We start from the raw sequence: 18,649 nt of genomic DNA on the forward strand, positions 1-18,649 counted from the left end.
TCCAACAAGGGTCAACCCTTGGACTTATTCTGTTTTAAATATATATGCTACCTCTGGGCCATCTGCTTAACTCCTCTGGTGGTGTCTCTTACCATTGCTATGCCGATGACATGCAGCTTTACTTCTTAGTTAAATCTAATAACCTCCATAACCTTACTACCCTTCATGACTTGTGGTCCTTGTTACCAGCCCCAATTGTTTTACTAAGGAGGTCAGTCATTATATTGGCCCCCTCGCTAGCAACATCAAGACTGCCTGTAAGAATCTTGGTGTCCTTTTTGACCGATATTTGAACTGAACCTCATATTACTAAGCTCATTCAGTCTTTCTTTCAGTTGAGAAATATTGCAAAAATCAAATCTATACTATCAGCCAAAAACATGGAACTTCTAGTGCATTCCTTAATCTTTTCTCGCTTTGCCTCCTTTCAATGGCTTCCAGTAAAACACAGAATTGACTTTAAAGTTTTACTCACCCCTTCATATATAGCAGAGTTGTTGAGTCCCTATTCTAGCTGTCGGCAACTCTGATCATCTTATCAAAGCCTTTTTATCTCTTCCCTGTTCCTATTTTAAATCCTAAGGTGACCATGCTTTTGTGGTTGTTGCTCCTAAACTTTGGAACAGCCTTCCCCCGTTCCATCAGATCTGCTGAATCTTTGGTTTGTTTTAAGCAGCTGCTGTGAAGCACTTTGTAACTGTGTGTTTTAAAAAGTGCTATATAAATAAAATTATTATTATGTATTTATATTTATAAATATTATATTCTTATCTTCCCATCAACAAAACCAGATTATTCCTGAATGTAAACTTACTGGTCGCTGGCTAGCTGCTAGAAGGTACAACATCTAAATAAAACAACTCTGGAGCTACTGATGGAAGGTGTACTCCTTTACTTTCAACAGAGGCTATCCGTCTTCCTCCAGCTCTAGCCCCTTATAACTTCTCCTGTAAATTCTCCCCGTATAATTGCAGCCTTGGTCCATGCATGGATTACAACTGGGAAAATAAGCAGGCAGCTGCCTTTAGGTCCCAAACCTAAGGGAGTCCTTAAAGCACCAGGCTTACTGTGTCACAAGTGTGTGCTAATTAGGGATGCAACAATTAGTTGATTAATCAATTAGTTGATCAACAGAAAATTAATCTATTTTCTATCTATTTTAATAATTGAATAGTTGTTTAAGCTTCTCCAATGGGAGAACTGACTGCTTTTCCTTGTGTTACATTCTAGTAAATTAAATATTTTGGGGGGTTTTGACAGCTGCTTAGAGAAAACAAGACAGCTCTTTCCTAATGTTTTATAGACCAAATGACTAATCTAAAAAATAATGAATCAATTAATTGATAATAAAAGTAATCATTAGTTGCAGCCCTAGTGCTAATTTAATATAAATCTGCACCACTAAAGTAAAACTGACACAATAAGGGCCTTAAGGTGGGTCCTGTTTTATTACCTGATCTGAAGGCCCAGTCTTGTTCTTACACGTTTATTTATAAATTTGTGCTATTCAAAAAAAACACACAGCAAACCTCGGTCCAGGTAGTATTACAGCATGCTAGAGACTGGGAGGAAAAGGAGGTTAACAGGAGCTCAGCTCATTTTTGCCTCAGGGCCCCTTGTAGGTCAGTCCATCCATGCTCTGGATCAGTGTTGGATGAATCAACAGATTTATATCCACACAACCAAAATAAATCTTTGGAGTGCTGATAATGTAATGATATCAGAAATACTACTACACTATAAGTGTCCAGCGTTGACCACCCAGTGAGTTCACAGATCAAAGAGCTCACTTACTGATCCAGACAGTACTGAGCATCACACAGCCGGCAGGTTCACCTATGTGATGATCCAGCTGCACCCGCTTCACATTATGACAGGTTGTGATAGTTTGTTCTGCTTTGAGGTAATGTATTGTATTAGTATGAGTGTTGGGCAGCAAGCTGTGCAAACAGAGTCAGCAGGATGTGCTGGGATTGATCTGAGGCTAAAGGTGGGGTAGTGGTGCCAACAGGTCTGGACCCCACAGAGTGGAACCAGTCAAATTTGCCATTATTTGAGTTTAAACTGAGCAAAGGTTAATGGAGTTTGTGACTTTGGGAATGTAACTTTACTGTTGTTATGTTAGATGGTAAAGCAAGACCTCATTTGTGGAGAGATGAAGTTTAAAACACGTTGCTACTTTCTGCCTGTATTGTAGCTGTTTTAAGCTAATAACTGTCTATTTTTCAAGGTTTTATTGTCATTTCAACACATTATACGTGTAAAGCAACTAAATTCACATTACTCTGGTCCTTGTATAATAAGATAGATAATAATAAAAGAGATAAACAATAATATAACAAATAAAAAACAGCACACATTAAAATCACATAAAATATGAGAACTTTATTACCTTCTCTATTGCATTCTCCCAACACATTGTTATAATCCCACATAACACATGGAGGTTTGCTGTCAGGTATATACCATCCTCATTTATCATTCACATATCTAAACTAAGTGAGTCTATCTGCACCCATTTTCAAATATTATCTGTCAGTGTATCACATATGCATACTACAAAAATAGTAACGATGCCATTTTTCAGATGAGGAGTCTGGCTTAAGAAGACTTTGAGACAACACATCTATGCACAGGTGCATAAAATGCTAAATGTTTTATTCATCTTTAGTTCTACGATGTGTCTGATGTGTCTCTCATTATCTCATTCACTACTCACATATAATAGACAGTCAAAAGTTTTGTCATGTAATAAACAGTCAATTAAATCATCATCCTTTTGCATCATCACTGACAGCTGTAGTGTCACATGACTGTAGTTTTCACATCTATCACACTGTGTGAGCATTGTGGGATTGTACATTTTGGTAACACTATGGTAAGGGTACATGAATTATCATGAATTAATGCATAACTAACTTCATGCATGAAAAAGCATGACTTCATTAATGTAATACCTCATGAACTATCAGGAATAAGAATCAACAGTATCTCATGCATGTCTTAATGCAAGAACAATATGTTCATTTCATGCAACAGCTACAGTATTTCTATCATAATAAACTATATGTATGGCTGGATATATCACTGTCTGTAACTAGTAGTTGCAACACTGCAACAACTTGTACAAGTCTCTGACTCAGCCAACACCCCATCATCCCAAACACACAGCTCACACTTCTCAGCTAAATATCAGAACTAGGAAAAGCAGCTGGTAAGTATTTTTATTCAACAACATCATTGGCTTCCTTCTATCATTTTTGCTCGGTCCTTCCTGACTACTACTTTCAATTTCTTTAGACTCTGTCTGAAGTTTCACTTCAGTATTTCATTTTCCTAATCTTAGGTATGAATGTTGCATACAGCTTCTCAAATGAAGGCCTCAGCCAAAGGGTTTATTTATAATGCAGCCATTAAGGGAAGGCTTAGGCATAAGCCGCGCCTACAGTTTTTTTACGCGTTGGTGTAGAGGTGTAGTTTAGGTTTCATGTTATGAGTTCAGCTTAGGTGGTCTCGGTGTTAGTGGGGCCGTGGGCTGAGCAGGCAGCTTGGGGAGCTTAGCTGGGAAGGAGCTGCTATCCCGCTGCCTCACCAAACAGCAAATCAAACCAGATGGGCTCATTTATGGCCAATTAGCAGTGTGCTGTGAACGGAGCGCCATTGACTCACCTAGCATTGCTATTATTACAGCTTTTATCTGAGCTCAAGAGAAACCTGGCGGCTACTAAGTTGGGGTTTTGATGCTTGTATGACCCCAGATGCATGAGGAAATTGGAGACCTGGTCCTGAGAATTGGAACAGAGGCGGGAAGGTGATGAATAGCTCCAGGAATGCAGAGAGTTATCTGTGCTGCGCTGAGTTGTAGCTCAGATTTGGAAAATAGGTTAAAAATGACACACACACTAGTAGCAGATGTGAATGCTCTGTGTTACCAGTGAACAGGAAAACACAAAAGAAAAGGTAGCAGGGCTGCTTCTAACTGGCTCTGCACTTTTCTCATGTGACGCTCTCCCTGCAGAGACATGAGTGTCCTGTTACTGAAAGGGGGGATCGAGTCCTACACAGGAATGTTGCTCTTGCCTCCCCCCTCTTTCATCCCCCTCTCACTCTCCTCTAATCGTTCCCTCCATCACTTACTTGGCCTTTGCTTGACTCCCTCTGTGATGGTCCACTTCACTTAGCTCATAAACAATGCCCCCAGCCCCATCCACACCTTCATATTTCTGTCTGCCTACGAGCTCCAGCCTCTCACTGCCTGCCTACCTCCAAGTTATATCAGACCTTTCAACAGTAATTAGTTGAGGGGCTGCAGCACAGCGAGATATTTCCCTAATTCATCCCCATCTCTGGGAGAAGGAGAAAGGTAAGGTAAAGCTGTGTTGGTTGCAGCCTGCTGAGATAATGACAGGCTCATCATACACATCCAAACAAAGCCAAGACTTGGTGGGGAAGAAGGCTATTTGTTGTGTTTATTGTGTGCAACTGGCCTCACAACAGAACTACATGAAAAGGAACAGAAAGAATAAAACCAGCTGCAGCTCGCATCTATTGTCTGAGTGCATACTGAGGTTGAACACTGTTCAGATCAATGCAATTACAACTATGAAAAAGACTAGTTCTTTGGAAAGGTTGTTGCTGCACCCAAACACTGCACTTTACCTCTGAGCAGGGGTGTTCTCTGAGTGAGGAGGAGGGAGTCATGTTCAGTGCAATGGTATGTCCCGAGGGGTATCAGCCACCAATGACAGCACAGCGTCGTTTGAAAGCCTCTCAATGAAAACTCCTACCTCTAATTGTCCCTGCAATGCTTATCAACGCTGCCAATCCCAACTAGAGCGGAAAGACAGAGCAATTTTCCCATTACAGCGGGAGCAGAAAATGGAGGAGAGACGAGGAGGCGAGGGAGCCCGGTGTCTCCAGAGAGCAGTGCAGATGGCTTCATCTCCAAGTTCAAAAACACAGACAGGAGGGATGGGGGCAAGGGACGCAGCACACGCACACTCACAGGCACTTGATGATTATGTCCTTGTGCACAGATACGCATGTTCACGCGCACAGGCGGAGACACGATTCATGCACTCCGACAACATGCAATCAATTAGCTTTTAACCTCCTTTCTGCAGCCAGTCTCTTTCAAGGCCACAGTTGCACAGAACTCGGCCATGGAGGATTCATTTCAACGAGCACTGAGATCATAGCTGTTTTAAGCTTACTGACCCCCTGCCACAGCGGTTAGATAAGCCAGCTTCAACACTGTCTGTCCTGTGCTTTGATCTCCCACAACCAGAGCAGAGGCTCTGCAGGCATCCACGTGTTTAGATTTCCTCTCCCAATATGGAGATTTACATTAAACTTGAAGGAAGAGCTGAATTTCCTCCTCAGTCTGCAGTTGTCAGGGTGCAAGAATGCAGCGCCACCGTGCTCGGATGCTTATGACAACAAATGGCGTCCTGATAACATCGCACAGACCAGGATTCAACCTGAGCTTTACCCGTCATCCAAGCAGTGATGAGATTAATCTGTTTACCTGCTTTCTTGAAGGAATGTTTATTCAGACACATGCAACTGTGTATACAGTTCACCGTAGGAGCGCAGACCCTCAAGCACTAGTTAAAAATGATACAGTAAGTGTTTCGTGTGTGTGTGTATGTTTGGAGGGGAGGTTGCCTATACCAAACTCTCCCTTTATTATCAATGCAGACATCTTTAAGTGTCTGCCGTCTGGCTCCACTAGGCTTATCAGTTCCTCATTGGCTTACGCAATTATAGAAAACACACACAAAAGTGTGTAGCTGCGCATACACTCGAAGCCATGCTTGTGTGCACACATACACACACATTCAAAGAGGCATTTAGCAGCCCACTTAAATCCAAAATAGATCAACTTAACCTCTTCGAGGCAGCAGAGTGGTTGCACAGACCATCACAGCACAAGTCTCACAGGCCTAACAGACAGCGACAACAAAGTGTTTCTTTTTATAACAAAAATCCCTCATTGCATTCACCTCCAAGCACAGAAATGGTGCTCTGTTTCAGCTCCCTCCTACTTCTGAGGTCACGACCAGCAGAGTAAGCAAACAGAGCAAAAGATGGGGCCAGAGATTGGTGGGGGGCTGTTGGCCCAATCTCTTATCTAGCAACACCTTTGCTCACCTCCAGTGCAAATAGAAAGTTCAGTTCAACAGCAGATACAGTCAGAGACACACTGACTCGACAAACCTCAAACTGTCAGGACTGAGACATGCTCCTTCACACATTCATGAGTTCAACAAACCAGGACTGGGCCACTGGTCTACCAGTTGTCTGTCTGTCTGTTTGCCTCCCCCCACAACTACCACCACACAGAAACACCTCTATGGCCTCCTATTGTGGTGGCTGTGCAGGTGTACGGGTGCTGATAAGAAGCATAGGTGCCCCATGGTTCATCAATGTGAAGCCACGTTGTGCAAGCTCTGCCCTCGGCCCTACACTGGCATTTCGAACTGGGGGAGGTTCTGCCGTGGAGGGCAGAAGCAGCAACGCTTATCAAGCCAGAGACTGAGGACCAGGCACCCAGTAGAGCCACGGGGACTTGAACCCCTAGCCTGCATCCCAGCATGTCACCTAATATTGTCTGGCAGCAGGGCCTCGCTCAAGTCAGGAAAACCACAGTCCACCATTCTCAGGGTGAGACTGAACAGCCCCCACCCTCTCTTAAATCAGCGCTCTACACCTCTCACCCTGCTCTGCAATGATATCTCTTTCTGAAATGCCAAACCTCATACACACACACGCGTACACAAACCACACGCTGACATTTCAGCTTCACTTCTTCTGATACTCCTCTGCTTGCACTTAGCTCTTCAGAATAATATAGATGGTTGAGTGGTTGTAGGTTGTAGGTGGAGTGTTAAGTTATCCTTGCATCAAATGTGTAATCAAAAGAATTGGATTGTACTCGTCAATAAAAGGACAGTTTTACGTGATATTTATTTTATAAAGGGCGCTCCAGTCTTTATCAGTATTTGTGGATAAGTGGTCCACTTCTGTCTTATAGATTGTAGTGTAAAAGTGTGCTCAGGTTAAACATGAACCTGGATGCAAAATGGACACAGATTCTCTCCAAGTGGCATGAACTGAGGTAAAGATGCGTTGTTGTGAGTTCAAAATGTTTTGATTCCAGTGAAAATTTTCAATTATAGCAATGCTATAGGGAGAGTAGGGAGAAAAAGGAGAGAACCTCGCGGAAAATAACGGAACGAAATTGAGCATAGCATTAGTTCAGGCAGAGCACTGAAGTAGTGCTTGCATTAGTTGATTGGCATCAGCTGTTTCATTCATGCTTGCAATCACTGGCTCATTGTGGCTATCAGCTGACAAGTAATGTCCAATCACATTCATAATCTGACACTTTTCACAATTACGCTGCTGATAAAACTCATAACCCTCTCCTCTGTATGTGCTGTATTTTGCTGTTGTTAACTTAAAACATGTATGTTTATTAAGGGGGTTAGTTCTCCAGCAGAATTTATTGTTGCAACAATAGGCTGGTGTGGCAAATAAACCTGTACTGTACAAACAGTTCTGAGGTCAAATTTGCAAGAATAAAGCGAGGAGAAATTTTGTGTTGAATCTAAATGCTCCTTAATAGTTGGTCCTTCAACTGCCCTTCAAAATGAATCATAAAGAGTTGTTGAACCAGGTCCCTCCATGGTTTTCTGGAAGTTACTCACTGCTTCTTCCGTTTTTCCCACCAAAACAAACGGTGAATTTCCCGCTGCTGTAACTGAGGCAAACAGAGAGATTGCATGAGTGCTTAACTGGTGGTTAAGAAAATGTTAACACTTGAATACTTGAAAACTGTCTAGACTGACACACTGACTGTATGCGTCCAAATTGGCAAACCTGCAGTGAACAGCCCACTTACACTATGTTAGCATTAGGCTATCACTGCTGCTCAACACTGTCCGCTGATTCTCCTCATCACGCTTCTATTTTCAGCCCAAACACTATCACACTGATTTGTTATATAATGAAACACATTTCCAAATGTGATTTCCTGCTTGGCAATCATAAAACACTAGTGGGTGTCAGCTTACTAACTGGTCCCCAGTTGATGAAATGGTGTTAAGTTATGAAATTCACTGTGAACTTCAAAGCTGCTAGGGTTACGCCTTCATTCACATGCTTGTCGTCTGAGAACTCACAGCCAGATATCAAAATGACTGAGTAAACATAACAAGGAAGTCATTTTCCGGCAGCAAGCAGTGTTAAAATTGCTATAATATTTTCAGCTTGACAAGGATGTCTGGGATATTAAGGCCCATTCAGATGATTGTTTTAAATGACTTCTTTTGGAATGTATTTGCTTGAACAATGATTGACTGGTCTAAAAAAGCTAATTCCATTGATGCCTGTTGACTGGTTTTAAAGTTTCTAATAATTATGCATTATTTTTCCATCCTGATGATGACTTTGGAGCTCAGTTAGGGTTAGCTCAGAGGGTGTTTGCAGCCCCATGCTGAGCCTAAACACAACGTGGCAGTCCGAACCCCACCTGCTCCCCCAGTTCAGAGGCCTCAATTAGGGAACAAGGCTGGGATGTTGTGAGTTAACTTTAATGGGCAATAAGGGGATAGTGGCTTTAAAGCCTGGCCCTCTGGTAGAAAGCAGTTGGGGTTGGAAAACTCACGTGGCGGGGAATTTTAGACAAAACAACCTACTAGTTTAGAAAACAGATGTGTTTAGAGAAGGTTTATGTCTGTAACAGTGTGGGTACGAAATTTGCCTTATATTAGTACTGATTTCCATGTTCCAGATGCAAACTGCTGTAAACTGAGAAAACTGTCCAGCGTGAAATGTTCTGTTGGATAACCTCTGAAATGCAAATAATCATTTTGTTTGCCTCTTAAAGTTAGCATTTGGTAATTGACACTGGACAAAGAAAATAACTGAGTGTAACTAATGAGATGTCATCACTGTAGTAAGTGTAGTTCTGTCTCAACGCTGTCTGGCAACCTCATTATGACGAGACTGTGGCAAGCTGCACATTTTTACTGTAAAAGGCTGTTGTTCACCAAGAAATACTTGCAGCACGTAACTAAGCTACTAAATGTCCTTTTTACATTTTTGTTTGTGGATTAAAGAAACCACTTTCATGTTAATTATACACAGGCTTTACAGGCATCGGTAGGTCAGACATGACATCATTCTTTTCTTTTCTTTTTTTTTTTTTGATATGTCAAAATAAATCAAAACATCTCACTCTTGAAAACAAAATGCATTCCCAAAATGTAGTAATTACAATTATTACTTGGCTTTTGCGTATGAAATGTATTGGATTCATTGGCTTGGACAGAAACAAAATGTTCTAAGCATGAATTTTTCCAGAATTTCAGAGTCACTTTACACTCAGGCTTAAAGGGGCTGCTGATATTAAGTGGTAACAGGAACAGCAATATGTCCATCAGCATTTTTTTTTTGTTTCCTTCAGCAAGACGCTGAACTCCCTCCCATCTGCTTTGGTTGTTAATGATAAAAAAGTTCAGTCTCTCATACTAGTAAAAATCTCAACCCAGATCCACAGACAGGGCATTTTTCTGGCTCCTGCAGTTCACTTGCATCCACTTCCTCTGAGATAAAAATAGTCTGACATAAGGGGAATGATATATGATCTCAGTCATTCATCTAAATTGGACAAATGAGGCCCACACGTCTGAGCTGCGAAAGACCCCCCCGATAGGACTGAGTGAATGGGCCAAAGAGTGGGAGGGGGTGCATGTGGGAGTACATGCACACACATTCAGTATGTATTTTCATGTGTTTGTCTGTCTGCATGAATGTCTGCCAGTATGTGTATATGTATGTATGAATATACACATTAACATTGCTTTCATAACTTTCCATAGCATTAGCAGGAGTGTCTGTGTATTTTCAGAATGTGTGTGTGTCTCAGCCTTTATGCACAGCTCTTTGTGTGTAAGTGTGTGTGTGAGAGAGAGAGAGAGAGAGAGAGTGAAAGGTGGCATTGTTGCATCTGCTCCTCATTAAAGGGCGCTAATGAACGCACGTGTGTTCCACCTGGTTTGGTGGAGTGGGGGGTTGATGAGGGCCTGGCCTTTCCCAGCTCTCCTATCGTAAAAGCGGTCTCAAGACAAACAGCGGAGCTCCATCCCCAGACGCTCATCTGACAACAGTTTGGCGGTTCCTCCTCTAATGATGAAGGTGATGCTCAGCGGCGGCCCTGCTGAGCAAGACTGTGTCTCTACCTGGAAAAAATAAGATTCCCATTATAGAGGAGGACCTGAAAGGAACCAGGGAAATGTCTGTTTGTCTCAGGGGTATGAGATTCTGAACACTGATACTAATGTTTTTTAACCAATAACATGGCATCATATGTGTCAGAGTAGGAAATTTGCTGAAGACAGACATTATATCAAGTAGGCTGTACAATAAATGTTTGACAATTTTGTCCTTTGCTTACACAACAACATGCCATAGCCTACGCTGAACAAAGTCACTCACAGGGCTTTCATTGCTTTTAGGATTTGTGAAGGATCAGTTCCAGCAAATCACAAAAATCACATGCAGGTAGTTTTGTTTTTATTTTTCCAGACATCATCATTGTGCGTCATCACTCACAGGTGTAGAGGTGGTGTAGAGACGCACAACAGTAATTTTCACTTCTATAAAATGAGGCACACTACAACGTGGGATTGTTAGTAGAAAGTAGTGTACATGCCATGAACACTACTTGTTTTGTTCCACTGAGGATTTTTTGAGCGCACTATACAGTGGATACATTTGCACACTCAGGATTCAGACACAAGTAAAATAGCACAAGGTAAATCTAGTGCACTATACTGTATAGTAAGAAGGGAATGATTTTGGACACAGCCCTGATGTCTGTGGATTATCCAGAGTAATTGAGACACTGTTTCTGGGAAGAAATTGGTTGTTAAATTGAAGGCTGTTGAATTGTGAGCCATTCTAGCTCTTTGGTAGATTGCCATGAAATTTTGTTCAAACATTAATGGTCCCCAAAAGATGAATCCTTTTTTAAAGAAAAGATTATTTATTTGGCATTTTTGCCTTCATCAGACAGTTGACAGTGAGGTGACAGACAGGAAACAAAGGGAGAGAGATGACATGCAGCAAAGCTCCCTGGCTAGAATCGAACCAGGGACATTGTGCTTATGTGGCATGTGCAGTAGCCATTCAGCTGCAGGGATGCTCCTAGAAGGTGAATCCAAATGACTTTTGTGGTTCCCTGACTTTTCCCGTAGTGCCACCAGCAGGTCAAATTGTTCACTTATTCGGTGAGATACCCCTATCACAGCATCTACTGGACAGATTAGCACAACAGAGAATGTATCCTAATGACTTCCTCTAGCTTCCTCGTCTAGTCTAGCACCACCATGATCTTGACATTTGTGGTTCTCAGTGATATATGGCTCGACAACTATTGGATGGATTGCCAATTTTCACATCCAGCACCGTCATCAGGTCAACATTTTAATGTGTCAGATATATTTATGGGCAAACAGCTGGAAAGTGAGTGACACTCATCAGCCTCGGCATTATACCCCCTAAATATCAGCATGTTAGCATTGTCGCTGCTATCTGGAGATCAGTCATGTGAGTTAAACGTTCAATACATCATTCTTTATTTGACAAAATTGACAACTCTTTTTCAACATTTCCAAAATCCACCTTAAGTGAGCATAAAAACCTTTTTTGCAAAATTGCGTTTTTTTGAATTTTGGCATTTTCATTAAGCTTTTCTAATGTGATACTTGAATACTAAAATGCACATAAAAATAATTGAATGGAAACATGGCTAATGTACCAACTGTATCAACATTAGTTTTAAGCTAGCTGGCCAATAACACGCCGTGGACTGTAAAAAAAAAAATGGACGTAGCTACCATGACATCACCCATTGGTTTGTGGACTCCCATTTTGAAGCCTCGAGTATGGCCTTTTGACCATCGCCATCTTGGTTTTTTGGAGCCAGAAGTGATAAGAAGTGACCATATTTGGATGCGAGTATGGAGCTGGGGAGGAGCTCCCCAGGGTCCAACTACAGCACCTTACGCGCTGCCATGGTAGTTACTTGTCAATCACAAGGAAGTCATACCCTAAATCATACCATGCTTTATCATCTATTTTACTCTAAACGGGGCCATAATTTACAAAATGAACATCATGATGTATTGAAGGAGACTTGAAACTAGTGATTGAGACAATGAACTCATTAGGAAAGTGTTAACTGAGGTAATAAATCAAGTAATTTTCCTAGACTTCTGTACAATTGGACCTCTTTTCGGAGCCAGTGGACTCGCCCCCTACTGGCCATTAGAGAGAATACACTTTCGCATTGGCTTCACTTTTCACAGTTTTTTGCATTACTGTTCACCAGTCTCTGCTTTTCTCTTGTCTCTGTACGTTTCTGAGGCAGATTCATAAAGCTGATGGATAAGCTCAAATTTTTCACTCAAGATGATACATTTCCAATCCACGCAGGTGTGTCCTCACATCAATTTGCACCGTCCCAGGCAAATTTGCGCATTGTGTCTTTGCATTGACTTAGTGTGCAATCACAATGCCTAAATTTTGCTTTGCTTCCTGTCTGAACACTGTTAGTCTTTTTGATCTTCTGTGTATATGAAATTATTTCCTCACGTTTCATTTAGTATCTATCCACTCTGAGGACTGCTTTAAAAAAGCTGTTTTCAGTTTTAGTGTGGACACACTCTTGGTTGAAACTGTTGTTCGAGATTGGAAGACTTGAGAGGCAGTGACCCAAAGTACTACCCCATGTTCTCTGATTGGTTTACACCTGCCACTCTCAGTTGAATGTCAATGAATGTTTCCCAGACTTAAATCCAAAAGCAAGTTTAGGACATGTATTCTGGCTTTGTCAAGGCTCAGTATCAGTCCAGTATTTGGCAGTATTATCAGTCTACTTCCTGTCTCTGACCTCTTGAAGAATGGATTCCTGCATTAAACTTGGACTAAAGGCTGATTGGATTTCTTTATTACATCAATTCAGCTCATCGAGATAGAAATGTGTTTTCTTTAAGAGAGATATGAGAATAAATAACTTTCATTACAGCAACAAATATAGTTCCAACCATGCAGTACAGTACAGTAGAAATATATTCTCTAGATTCACATAATTCCACTTGTTTTCCAGCACATTACCCTGAAAAATAACTTTATTTATGAAGCACTTTATGGAGACAAAGTTATAAAGTGCCATACAAGGAAAACAATAAACCAAAATGAAAAAGTGATAAAACTGCAATGATAAAATGAACAGATTATAAATCACCATGAGCAGTAATAAAATGAACACATAATAACATGACAATCAGAAAGATGATGGTAATCAATCAAACACAAAAACAAAGTAAAAGCCAGATTTTAAAAGTTTCTGGAGTGATTTGCAGGAAGTGGCAGCTTCTCACACAGAGCTGGTGCCCTGCTGAGGAGGCCCACGCCATTAACCCAGTTGTTTCAAGGTTTTGTTTCTAATTAAGTGACATGGTATGCTTTAATAATTATTTATAATAATTTCAATATTTATTTGCTTCATTCGGGGAAAAATTCTCAAAACAGGTGAAACCACAACGGAAACAATGACCATTTTTCACAAGATAAACTTTCTTTTCAAGATGCAAGATGTGAAGTTTACATTAATCAATCAAACCCAAGACAATGTTCAGTATCACTGCTGTAGAATCACAGGAGAGGACAAAGCAAACTACTATCATCTCTACTATCATCATGCTTTGCTGTCTGGATATTGAGCTGATGCTGTGTTTTTTATCAGCAGAAGACTTCGGGGAGAAGGCATGTAAACCGGTGCTTCAATCACTTTGCAAACAGCCTGATGCTGTTGCTCTGCAGCTGTCTGTGAGTCTCTGCGGTGAGAAGCCTTCCCTCGAGTTTCTTCCACAGCCTGCTAAGGGTGGTATTGATACAACACCCTTGTGTGCTCACTTTACACCGGGCACAAGTGGGAACATAGTCATCACAATCACACAGAGCTGAGGTGCAACCTTTTAAATATGCCTTGATCGTGGACTCATGATGACAGACACCAATAAAGATATATATTTTGATATTATTGATAGCTGATAATTGGTGCCAATATTCCATAGGTTTAAAGTGGTAATCATGGAGAATGGTGCTATGTGGTCATTACTATTATTTCCTTGGAAAGATGAGTCACAGACCTCAGCCCTCATTGTTTAACACTGCCTGGAGGGCTCCAAAAGAAGTTTTTGTTCAATTTCAGTGTCTGAAAAGGTTTTGCCATACCAGTATGATTGCATGTTTTAGCTCTATATATTACATTTTTGCTAACTTTTTGTAAAATGCAAGCTATACAGTTTTACTGTTGTTGCTTGTCATACTAAACATAAATGACTAGAAATCAATGGAGAAAGAAATACAAGAAATACATTCAGATTTCCAAAACACAGCAGCAGTGTTTGCAAAATGGTGAACTGTGATGTGAAGTATATGTGATTGGTAGCAAATTAGCTAAAATACGCAAAACCACTGGTATGGTCCATTAAACTTCCAGTGAAAGGACATTTAGAGTGTCTTGCTCCTGTCATGTGACATAATTCTAAGTGCATTAGAATATGTTGATGGGGTATAATAAAGAGTTACTTGATCAAATAGTTTAGGGATTTGATATCATCGCTTAAGGGATAAGGAAGGCGGTTTTTTACACTTTTCCTATTGTCAACAATTCTCATGTGCAGAGCCAAACCAACAATGAACTCGTCCTACTTACGAGTATTGTGTGTGTATCCAAAGCCTGATATTTCATATTCCTCTGTGCCGTAGACCTCCTTTGTTGTCCAAAAACTATTAAAAACACGCCAATAAGCCACACCGCTGCACTGAGTGACATGTTCCTTCGTTCCTGAAGACGGTGTTTGCCGTAGCTTGTTTAGAAACGGTAAAAGCTAAAACTTTTAAAAGTTTGTGTGACTTAGCGAGAACAGCGAGGCTGCCAGGATCTACTTTACAGCACAATTAGACATCAACCACTCTCTTGAAAATGTAAACAAAGTTTTTGCCAACTGACATCCAAACTCTGACTCTCTGACTCATGATATGATGGTTATGATATGATGTCAGCTAGTTGCTCCAAATTCCATTTCATTGGATAAATTTATATATTTATATACACACCCAGGGATATATAAAGACACAAACATGCTTTGTTGTTGTGGCCAACTGGTCATGCAGGGATGTTTCTTTACCCTTAATAACCCTTTACTAATGAAACTTGTGGTGCTGGTTTACAGTGTGTGGTTCTATTTATTGAGACAGATTACTTGCTTGAGGCAGTCACATTTAATTTCTTCAGCTTATGAACATTCAAAATTGTCTTTGTAGAATAGGGCTCAGGTGTTTAGAAGAGCAAACATCAAAGCGACCTAGTTATGGACTGAATCATTGACAGGATGGTTTATTTATGTCAGGATATTGTTACTACTGTACTGCGATGACTACTGCTGCTACTAATTGAAGGGGAGAGCCTTTCCATAGACAACCAGTATAGCACTAATCGATTCTACGATAATCAAACACCATCATAGATGAATGAGAAAACAGCCTTATGATCATCATAACCATGCATCATTCTAACCACAGTTGGGACAGTAGAGGTGGAAGAGGCGATACATTTGTTGACTCCATCACATTTATCTGTCTGTGTGTGTCTCTCTATCTCTAAACACACCATTCCTCAACCGTGTCCAATGGTGACAGCCGTGGGTAATGACAGTCGTATGCTCACTCGTTCCTCATTTACTCTGAGCTGGCAGTGTAACTGTTCGCTCAGAACTCTTAAGTGCTTGTTAATTTAATATGCAAATAAGTTTCTTGTCAATCTGAATGCATTTTAATGAAAAAGCTCCTGCCTCCACGGGGCAGGGTGGGAGGGTTGGGGGGGGGCTCTGCAGGTTCACTGTGGCTGTGTGTGTGCAGGGGAAAGAAAGAAAAAGGCCTGGTTGAAGGTTGAACAGGAAAGCACAGGAGAGGTGTGGCTGAAGGATAACACTGATACAAGTATCAGGGACAGAGAACATGTAATGTACTGAACACGCATGATGGCTGGTTGCAGCCTGAACATGTGTAACACATGGAGATGATGCCGCTGTCACCTCCGCTTCGCCCTCCTGTGATCTGTGTCAGCCAGTGTTCCCAGCAGATAGAGCTTCAAAACACAATCAGGGGTTATGAAAGGGAGCAAACACAAGCATCAGCCTGCACAAACATGATAGAGTGAAACACACACACACACACACACACACACACACACACACAATCCGCTACCCACATCCCTCTGTTAATGACAGACCTTAGCTCAACCTTTGCCTACATGGGTGGCACAGTGTGCTGAGAGTAAGGTGAGCGTGTTATTGGGAAGGTGGGGGGTGGATTGCAGGCAGTGTTAAGTCAAGCAGGAACCCTCAATGTTGCTAATTTATTTACAGATTTAATTAGATGGATAGAGCCCTCACAGATATAAGAAAGAGAGGAGAGATGTTGCCAGCGTTACAGCACTTTAATTATGGTAGCAGGCTCCTGATCCCTGCGCTCTGCTGTCTGGGGAGCCAGTTAATTAAAATCCTCATTATTTTACTTTTAATTAGTTCCCCCCTCTTTTGTTTCCTTTCACCATATGGCCGTGTTCCGTGGTCAAATTAACGTAATTGAGCTAATTAAGCCGATCACTTTAATTATTCAAAGCGTTCCGATTGGCCAGGAGAACTTTTCTCCCTCTCCCCTCCCTGACATTCCTGTATGAAGCTCAGAGTTGTAAAGTCTCTCTTTGTCATTATGCTCCTCTACTCCCATGCTGAAGGCAGTGAGTTATGTTCCAGCAGTGTCTCATGTTTCACTCCTGTACAATGCGGGGTATGCAGCGAAGCACTGGAGACCTCAGCGAGTTCAAAGAGGACTCAGAAATCGTCAACATTTAACACACTCTATGGTTATGACAAATTATGTGCGTGTTGGTAGTTGTAGTAGCTGCTTCTCAACAGTCATCTGGTGCTCAGGGATTGGAAGCTACCAGAAATAGCTTTGGCAGCCCAGGCAGCTTTCACAAGGATTGTGAAGCACAGCTAAATGCCATAGACATCTTTCAACACACAGCCATTGCATTAACATGCTCGGTTTTTGAAAATGGTGACAACCAGATGGCGGTTTTACAGCAAACATACTTACATTGAGCTCCATGCCTGAGGGTGGGCAAGACCTGTCTATCAACATTCATAACTCCACACATACTGTACCTCTCTGGCATCCTTCATTCTCAGCTCGTCAGGCTGTTTTTTTCCAGTAATGTATAATCATTTACATCTTTAACCTATTTAAACACTTGGAACCTTGTGCTAAAACTGTTGGATCTATCTTACAGGGCATTTTATATTCTTTATTGTTGATGGATGTAAAAATGCAAAGTATGCAGGTCAAAAAAACATTGACGTTGCTGTTCTATCCACCCAGTATAAGCCTTTTCTGGGAAAATCCTCAGACAGGAAGCAATGTATTTCACATTTCTAGTTTGTTTGGAATATATCGAGCATGAGTAATGACAGGCATCAGAGCTGAAAAGACAGAAAGTCAAACTTCATCAACAAGATACAGAATCAAGATGAATTCCAGTCCTTATAGATGATGGTGCGAGCCACCAATCTCTCCACAAAGCCTAAATGAACTCATGAGAACTACACACATTACTCTATGATTAAAGAGCAAGATCCGTTGTGTCAAATGGCACTTAGAGGATCAGTTCACCCAAATTCCAAAGAAACATCTTTTCTCACTTAACCGTAACAATAATAATAATTTGGGTGAACGTGCTCCATACAATCTACCACAGAATTAAAAGGCATCACATACCCTTTGCAACTCGCCCTCATCAAAGTAATACTCGTGAGAAATGTTGCTGCTCCTAACCATTCAAATACTTCCTTATGTGCTCTAATTTATTCATTCACCAAAACATGCTGGAAAAAATAAGAACATGTAGGATTTGGAGAGGCTAGAAACAGTTACATGCCTCATAATTCTGTGGTAGTTTGTGGTGGCAGTGAGCAGTTTTAAGTTTTAAATGTGAGCTGCACATGGTTTAGTGAGTCCCACATTATGAAGACAGGAGAATAACTACTTGAGTACAGTTTAGTATGAGTATTGATGAATTATTAGCGTAGCATTTGTACAAGCTAAGATTTAGCTGTGCTAACAGTACTCTTGTGGAAGTGCAGCTCAAAAACATCAAATGGTCTAAGTTAAAGTAAAAATAAAATGAGAGTCTAACAGTTGTGAACCAAAGAAAGAACTGAACCTGCAGTTAACATCTGGCAGGACAAAGCAGACCAGACTGTCACAGAGATGTGTCCACTAATGCCAGCACATTGTCTAATTCCAAACGCTCAGTCTGGCCTCCACACACAGAGAAGTCTGGTTGTTAGAAAGAGCTGCTGGCTGACGGACCAGCAGATCAGCATCAGAAGGAAACTGGGCTAAAGGATGGCAGCCATCTTGGATCTATATCACAGGAGTGTCTGGGCAAGAAGGAGGCTTCGCCAATCCTCTTCCTCTTCATCATGAGCATGTAAAAATATCCTGG

Source organism: Thunnus albacares, chromosome 2 (assembly GCF_914725855.1).
Source record: "Thunnus albacares chromosome 2, fThuAlb1.1, whole genome shotgun sequence".
Lineage (NCBI taxonomy): Eukaryota > Metazoa > Chordata > Actinopteri > Scombriformes > Scombridae > Thunnus > Thunnus albacares.